We start from the raw sequence: 9315 nt of genomic DNA, 5'->3' as shown, positions 1-9315 counted from the left end.
GTTAGAGTTTCATCCTCATAAATGGATCATAAAATGATCCACGCCAGTCCCTCAGACACCTTTTTTAAAGGATAGAACATCTTTTAGGAGTACGAAACCAAACTTTATAAATCCTCACAGTCTTGTCTAAATCCCAATCCCAATATAAAGAGAATAATATTAAAAGTTGTAGGAGGGGAAAAAAAAAGATAAGAGTCATAAAGACCTATTTATGATAACTTAACTAAATAAATTTCAGTTAAATTATGTAATTATTATATATTATGTCAAAAAAGAGTTATTTTATATAAAAATATAACGTTTAATATTTATCAAAACTGTCATCAAGGAAATTTAGATCAGATAAATGATTAAGCATACATAAATATTTGAAATTATATTCAATAACATTAATCTATTGTATAATTAAAACTATTGTCTCAAAACCTCATCATTATACATAGTCAATGTAGTACCATAACTATCTAATTGACTATGTATGTACTTAGTTGTCCATGAACATAAAATAAACAAATTATTTGAAATAATTTGGATTTGTTACTTATGTTAATATACTAGGCCAATTGAAAATAAAAGTTCGTTCACTTCAAAATGAGAAATCAGGTTTATTTTATGTAAGTTTATTTTTAAATGAGGTACTTTATACCTTTGATTTATATGTCTTTTTATTTTATAACTTTGATCGTAGAGATTACAAGTTAAATTTAATAAAAAATATGTAATAAATATCATAGAATAGATCCTATTTCCACAAACAAAATAGCTTCTTTTTTTTTTTAGAAATTAATAATATTTTAAAGGTCACAAAAAGGTACTATACTTTCATTAAAGGCTGCTGGTGAAAAAAAAAAAAAAAAAAACTAAGACAGCAAAAATATTATGATACTTATTTATTTTTATATCTTCATTATGAAATTTCTCTTGATATTTCCGATTTATTTATGTTTGGGTGCAAGTATTGGGAAAATTAAATAATAGATTGTGCTGAAAGCCTGGGGTTTTGTGAAACTCGAGGGTCTAGTAACATTAACTTTGCAACTATTTAATTTTTATAAAAATTAAATATATTTCATATTTGATAACATAATTCTACTAGAAACTTTGAACAATCATGTTTAAATTTCCTATAAGTAATTTCATTGAATGGGCTGTACAAAAAATATGTTCATGACTTTCCTCTAAGATAAACTTCATTAATATTGTTATGGTCGATTTGATTATTCGGATCAATTGATGATAGTTCGGCTGACTGCAGTATTTAATCTGTAACAAAGAATCTAAGTATTGTTCATATAGTATATCATCATATACAAAATATGGAGCTTAAATGCTCAGACTGAAATTCAATAGTTAGCTTATTTACGCTTTGCTCTGGAAAATACGTTTGTTTTTACAATTGCTTAACCTTTTGAAAAAATCTGATCATACTGTAATGAGTAAAAAACGCGTATTTAATATAAAGCATATGACTTTATCCCCAAAGAATGTCGTAAAAATCATTATTCTATATGATGATAGGTAAAACCCAAGATGTGGAGGGGCTAAGTACTACTGGTTGCCAGTTTTCATTGCCAAAGACTTTAAAAAAAAAAATCCCAAATAAAAAGTAAAATATTCTTAAAAAAGTATTTATATGTTGACATGATATGAGAATTATTAAGACTAAAATTTTTGTTATTATACCTATATAAACATAGAAATGTAATTACACTAATGTAAGTACAAAACCCATTATTTATACTAAATGAATAATTGGGTTTCTAATTTCCCGGGAAATTGTCTTTGAGCAAGATCCTGGGAAACAGTTTTTTTTAATGTTCCTTTAATTGGTTCGATAGAGTTGCACTGATTAATCATAAGTAAACATTATAATTTTACAATTAATTCATCTGAACTTTGAATTATTTTTAAGACCATATATACAAATATATATATAATATATTTTGCATATTTCTTTTTCTAGGAGCGACCGTGAATCGGACCTACGTGCATTGAGTTTAGATGAATAATTTCTCCCGAGTGTATTGCCCACTGAGCTACGTCACTCCATTTATGTTTTATTTCATACATAAATAACAGGGTTTTTCATTTCCCTGTAAAAATTTAGTTATTTATTTTTATATTTTATGCAGAAAATTTGAAACTATTTAGCCCTAATTATACGTTTTATCATTACAGATACAGCTATTTTGAATTCTGTAACCCTATCTGACCTGTAACAAAAAAAAATTTGCAAGTAATGAACAATTTAATTTTTGGTGGATTATATATAATCAAATAAAACTTAGATTATGCAATAATCTCTGTGAAAACCCCCATAAATTCTGGGAGATGAACCCTAATAAATAAATAGTTGTAATAGCTTTCAAGGGAACTATTTCCTATTTCCGAAGTCAATATAAATAAAACTCTTTTTTAATGAGTCATTTCAATTATAATTAATTAATTATTGACTACACAATCTCTTCACTAAGAGCTTGATTTTTCATTAATAATTGTCTGTCAAATCTATGTTTATGTTTCTTTGTGCAATATTGACATATTATAAGTTATTTTGACAGGGATGATAAATAAACTTGTCTTTCAATTATAATTGATAAATTTATAATTTATAAAGAACTTTGAACTTGTCCTTTGTTTATTCAAAATAAAAAATTATTATCCATGAATTGATAATTTCTCAGATTTTATATCCCTATTTGCAGTTTATAATTCCTAGAGGGATTCCTTACTCCAATACATTACAGTCATTATTATTTAACATAGGCAATTACCTATGAGTTAGCTTTCTAATGGTCTATAAAACTACCTTATTTGATAAAATAAAAATTGGATATATATTTATCCAAAAACTACGTGACGGGAAAATAAATATTATTTCAATTAGCTAATACACGTTATGAAATACAAAACTTTTCTTCTTTTAATGTGGGGATATATATATTTTTTTTTCTTAAGTATTTATAGGTATAGCTGCACAGAGAAATGATGAAAAAAAAATTGAAAAAAGTTGTAATAGACAAAATAAATAAATTCTATTTGATATAAAGGTAGATCATTTACCTTAATATAGATATTTATCATGCTATCAAAACTGCATAATTCCTTATCTAAAGGTGGATTACCACATCTATTATTTGGGATGGGATTTTTGTAGATAACAAATACAGTTTATTGATTAGAAAAGGAAAAGTTTTCCCAACCTTTTTCTAACTAAAATATTTTTTATACTTTAATTACTGTACTCAAACATGGCAAAAATTTCCAAAAAAAATATAAAATAGGAAATAAATAGTATAATTGTGGCCGTAGTTCCTTTCATAGCAGAGAGAACAGACGTATAAAAACACCATAAAGACGCCTCATTATAAGGTTTAACGCTTTAATGGAAGAGAAGGACTGAGATGGTATAAAATGACGTATTGTGTGATGGTAGCGATGTTTTATCGTTTTCGAGTACGCATTACCCATTCAAAACTCATAAAAAGAATCGGTCCAGATCGAATTTTAGATTTACGGGGATAAATTCCTTGTCACTGTGTGTCATATCAACGTTATGATTCCCCTCAAAAAGCCAGATGTAATTGTAAAACGGAAGAAACATAATAGAATTATGTAGGTTGCAAGCCAATTTTAGCCAACAGTTGACACACTTGTTTTTATAGATAAAACAGGATCACATTTTATTATTGGATCGTTCCAGACCAAATTTGTAATGTTGTAGCATTTTTGGAATTGCATAAAATTTTCTGATCAAATTGTAACACTAATACGTAAAAATAGTATAAAAATAAGGTAAATTTATAGCAAATTCTCAAATTTCATAAATGATTCTGACATTAAATTTGAACCAATCTACTAAAAATATTTTTCCTTAACACTTTTATTCTAAAAATGTTATATCTACATACATACATCTTATCATACTTTTCTATCTGTTCAAATTAAATTGAGAAAAGGCAAAAACAGTTTATATACAAATGCTTTGGGTAGATTTAATTAAAATTTTGTAAAATGGTATTGTTATTTTTCCTCTTCTCTTCTGAAATTTTTAATTAAAATTAGCATTTTGCTCAAATAAAAATTTGCTATGAAATAAGATTTCCTAATATTATATTAGTTTATTTGGTTTAAATATTGACTATATTATCATTCTATCTGTTTGTAAAAATAAAGAATATACGTTTTTACTCTAATATAATTATGAACAGTTTCTTTAAAAATTCAATTTCCATACTCATAAATCATTCATTAGTTCCTAATTTTTTTATTTTCTCGAAAAAATATGTAAAATGAAAAGTGCTTTAACATGAAAATTATTTTATAATGAGAATATGAGGGCAAAAAAGGGAAACTTAAAAGTAATTTGGTTAAAAAAATTAAATTAAAATTTACTAAGCAGTGGTAGAATGGATTAATCAGTAATTGTGATGTTGGTAGGCTGTTATTACACTAATTATCAACAACTTGAAAGTTATCAAAATCACATCCTCGGTCGGTTCAATATTACATTATTATACAAGTTATCGTCCAATTAACCAGTACTATTTTTTACTTTTATTTTTTTAATGATTACTCTAATTTTACAAAATATCAAGTGTGTGGAGTTATAAAATACTGCAAAAAAACGTTTCCAACTATAAGGGGCAGAGAAGTCATTTTGACATCACTTAAATTATTAGACCATGTCAATGCATCAGCTGATGTATAAACACGTAGCAGAGTCAAAGAGATACACTCTCAGCACTTCTTAACTTGTTTTGAAATTTTTGTGGCATTGTCTACCATACATATATGTATAAAGGAAGTACCTGGGGCCTTGTAGTCATTCTATACTGGAGAAATAGAGAATCAACATGTCTGGAATGAAAAATCTATCCGAATGGGAAATACTGAAGATTCTACATCCTACACCATATTCTGAATCTGAAGGAGAAGATATAGGAAGAAGCAGTGATGACAAATATATCCAACCACCTTGCAGTTCATCATAAGAGGATAATCCTTCTGATAGTCACATAAGTGCTCCTCCATCAGCTTCATATACTTCATCAGAAAGAAACCTTCCTAAAAAACGAAAGTTAGGTATCATGACACCTATATTAGAAACTTTTTTCACAGGCAAAGATGTAACAAAATGGGAATTTAGTTCTTCAAATATTGTAATTGGACGTGTTGCTTCGCATAATGTAATGAAAAATGCTTCTGGCCCTAAATCTTACGTCAAGAGGTGTGTTGTACAAGGAGATGCCATGTGTGCATTTTCGTTATTTATTGACAAATTTATTATTGATACCATAATTGAATGCACTCAAGTTGAGGCCTTTTCTAAAACAGGCAACGCAGACTGGAGTACTTCTACTGAAGAAATATATGGACTCCTGACTGTGATGTATGTTTGTGGACTTTTAGCTAAAGGGCAGCCTTTGGATTATATTTGCTCGAATATGTGGGGACCCCCAATTTTCGGCCCAATAATATGTCGAAACAGGTATAAAGAACTAATGAAGTATATACGTTTTGACACAAGAACAACCAGAAGTGAAAGACTAAAGAATGATAAGTTGACTCTTTTTTCGCTGTTGTGTGGAACAGATTCGTTAAAAAATGTAAAACATACTATATTCCTAATCAAAACATAACTATTTATGAGCAACTATTTCCAACTAAAACAGGATGTCCATTCACTCAGTATATTGCAAGCAAACTAGACAAATTTGGAATCAAATTATGGTTGGGCGTAGATAGCAAAACAATATATTTGTTGAATGGATAACCTTATTTAGTCAAAAATGATCGTCGCCCAGCCAACCAAACAATGCCAAGTCATGTTGTCCTCACAATTATAAAATCATTTGCTGGAAAAGGTCGAAATGTTATCACCGACAACTTCTTCACTTCTTTGAGATTATCAGAGCAATTGCAAGGTAAAATGACAAGCATCGTTGGAACCATGAACAGTATGGGGTATTACGGGAGCCCAAAATTGAACTATCACGCATTCTGACCCCCCCAAAAGTTGCAATTGGTAAATAAAAATTCGCTATACTAAAAAAAAATCCCGAAGAAAAAAAATTACCCCTCCCCCATTTTTGTCCGGAAAGGAATGTAATTTTTTTCTATGCGATTTTCATCAATACACATTGAAATTTACTTTGAGCAAAATGTACTTCTGTCTATGTATATTTCCTCGATACATGTAGCAAAATTTATATGAATTACATTACTTCATAAAATTGTATATAAAAGTAACCCATTCATAAAATGAGGTAACTATCAATATGTATTTTGTTTGTTTAAATGCTGCAAAGTATCATAAACATAAATAAAATAATAGCTAAGACTATTTTTTTTTAAATAACAAAATGTTTAGGGTTGATGTCACAATTACATCACATGGTCAGCTAAGTATAAGTATAATAGCACGGCCCTTGTAGTGTTAAACTTAAACTTTACTTCAATAATTTATTTTTATGATTAATTCAAATATTTAAATATAATTTTGAGAGTTTTCAAAATAAAATAAAATACTTTTTATAGGTTTTAGCTACACATCTTTAATACTACCTATCTTCTTTGTTTCTTAATTTAATTTTCCCTAGGACTAGTAAATAGTTAATTGTTCTCTTATTTATGCTTAGGTATGCAAATGAATTAACATTGTAATTGAGGATGAACAATAGTTATGAAAGTTTTGTGTATTTTGGGAATGTTATAAAAAAATAAACCGGAAATCAACATGATCACCCCGACAATTTAAAGAACGTTTGGGAGGAGATCAGCTTAGCTGTTATGACGTAATTACAAATTACAAAAAGACGGGCCAGCTAAAAATTACATATGACCTAAATCATGAATAGCCAACATACTTAAAATTTTATTATTGGATCGTTTGGTTTTAATTTTTCTGTTGTTTCAATGTATTCACTCTTTAATAATGGAGTATTATCCTCGTAATAACTTTTATTTAAATATAATGTGACTTATTTTATAAAAAAAACTGTAAATACTCAACGCTTTAAGGATTCCCCCTTTTTTTCTTATGTAGAATTTGATTTAGTCTGTAATATAATTGATTATTTTAAAATATTCTATTCCTTAAGGCTTCATAAGCTGTTTATGCTAGAATGTTATCATTTAAATGACCCAAAAGATTTTTTATCTAGTTTTCTGTAGAAGGATTGTCGCTAATCAGAGAGTTTGTACTTTGTTGTTGAATAAGTTGTGCATCAATTTCTTATTGAATTTGCCCGTGTCTTCCTAAGCTGAATTTGATGCATCTCATTAATGTAAGGGTAGTTCTGGGAGACTGAGTGATGTAATCTCAGATTATTTGGTGTACTTACTTGAGACTGAAATGGATAGACAAAAATATTCTTGTACCCAAATATTATTCGTTTCGGAGTTGTGATTGAAAAACAAAAAAAAAAAATACTCGGCTAGGAACCTTTTTTTTATATCTTCACTCTTTTTTAAGTACAAGAATAAAGACGAAGACAAAATATGGACATTGTACATACAAAGAAAAAATTGTTAAAAGTACCAAAATTTTCTTCAACTTTAGATATTTAGATCTGTAAGAAATATTTACTGCAAGTAGAAAGAATACCCAAATAACATTGAATGTCTATATCATTTGAAAATTGTGTTAAAATAATATACAACTAATTAAAACACCAAAAAGGAATTCCTAATAAAAATTGAAGAATTTAGTCAATGAAAGTGGGAAATTTATTTTATTGGCTCTATAGTAGTGACCTAATTATTAAATAACATTCCCTTATTCTCTAACACAAAAAAAAAAAAGCTTCAGCCACATAATTTACATAATAGTTGTATTTATAATTTTTGTGAAAAAGTCAAATATTTTGTAAATTATTTTTTGAGATATTCGATAAGAAATGATTTTGAGGTGTAAAAGTAATATTATGGAAGATCATTATTTCAGTTCTAATGTAATTATGTTTTCATTCTTTTTGCTGTAAATTATATCAATTGAATTATTGATCATTTTTGCTGTCACTTTATATAATTTTATTAATACAAATTGAGAAGTAATTTAAGACATTATAATGCATATGCAAAAATTTTCATGTCAATCACTACTCTGATACGGCTTGGTTCAAAATGTTAACATAATTTTGAAATGTTTACATTTTTTTAAATAACGTCTATAAATTATAATGACAAAATAACATCTTTTTTTTTTTCATATGATTATACTTCGTACAAGTTCAATCTCCCTTATGATCAGGGTGTTAATATCAAATTGGTGCATTTTTCAAATACATTTACACTTCACTAAGGGCACATGTTTCGGTGGATTTAAATGAAAATTGCTTTGAATTGTACGCAGGAATGTTGAAAAAGTCCTTATTTGATATATTTGCTTCCAACATCAATCACAGGCTCTATTCGGGAACAGAAGGAGGAACAAGCGTTGAGGATGTCCTTTTCATGTTAGTCATTGGCACTGCGATGAAGGAAATCAGAGAGTCCTTGATGGCATGAGATGTTCAATTGGTTTTAGATTTTAGATAATTGCCTCCCAATAAAGTCATGGTAGTACTCACTCAGTCACTTCAGTGACCTATCTGAGACATAACCAGGTGCTGCGTCTTATTGCCAGACCAAAGACCGATATCAAAGTGCAATACCGTTCCTCCTTTGTAAATTCAATCTTCTTGTTATCTGGAGTAGCTGTCACTATGATGCCAAAATTTCACTAAAGTTTGATAGTGCATCAATGTTTTTGCCGGCAATTCAAAGACACCATCAAAGAGTTGTATCAGAACAAAATTGCCGGCACACGCTAGCAATTTATTTGATCTTATCTCCCTGTGTACTATTTCTATTTTGTTGTAATAATGTACTCGTAGTAGTTTAGATTATCAAATATAAATATACTGTAATTTTAATCAGTTTATTCACTTAAGTTTTATCTCATTTCTTAGCTTCATAAATGAATTCGTAATATTTGAAAATCCTAGAAAATATCAATTTTTAAAAGTATAATAAATCAAATGGTCTATATTTTCAAAAAAATATTGTAAACATATTAACAAATAACTTAACTAAGTTTTTTTCCCCACTCATTTTACTTTTTTTTGAAAGCCGATAATTATTTTCCTCAAAAACGAACAAATGCATTTGTAATGAGGGTATAAACAATGCCTGATAAAGCAGGACCAAGGGAAATAACTGCATTTCCGTTTCTCTTGCATCGTATTTATGAACTAATATAGAATAAAAACAAATAAAGAGATTTACTGGACCTCAACGGAACGAAAGGGAGAGGAGACTGTATTTCAGTCA

Source organism: Lepeophtheirus salmonis, chromosome 4, assembly GCF_016086655.4.
Source record: "Lepeophtheirus salmonis chromosome 4, UVic_Lsal_1.4, whole genome shotgun sequence".
NCBI classification, from domain to species: Eukaryota; Metazoa; Arthropoda; class Copepoda; order Siphonostomatoida; family Caligidae; genus Lepeophtheirus; species Lepeophtheirus salmonis.
This window is presented reverse-complemented; position numbering follows the sequence as displayed.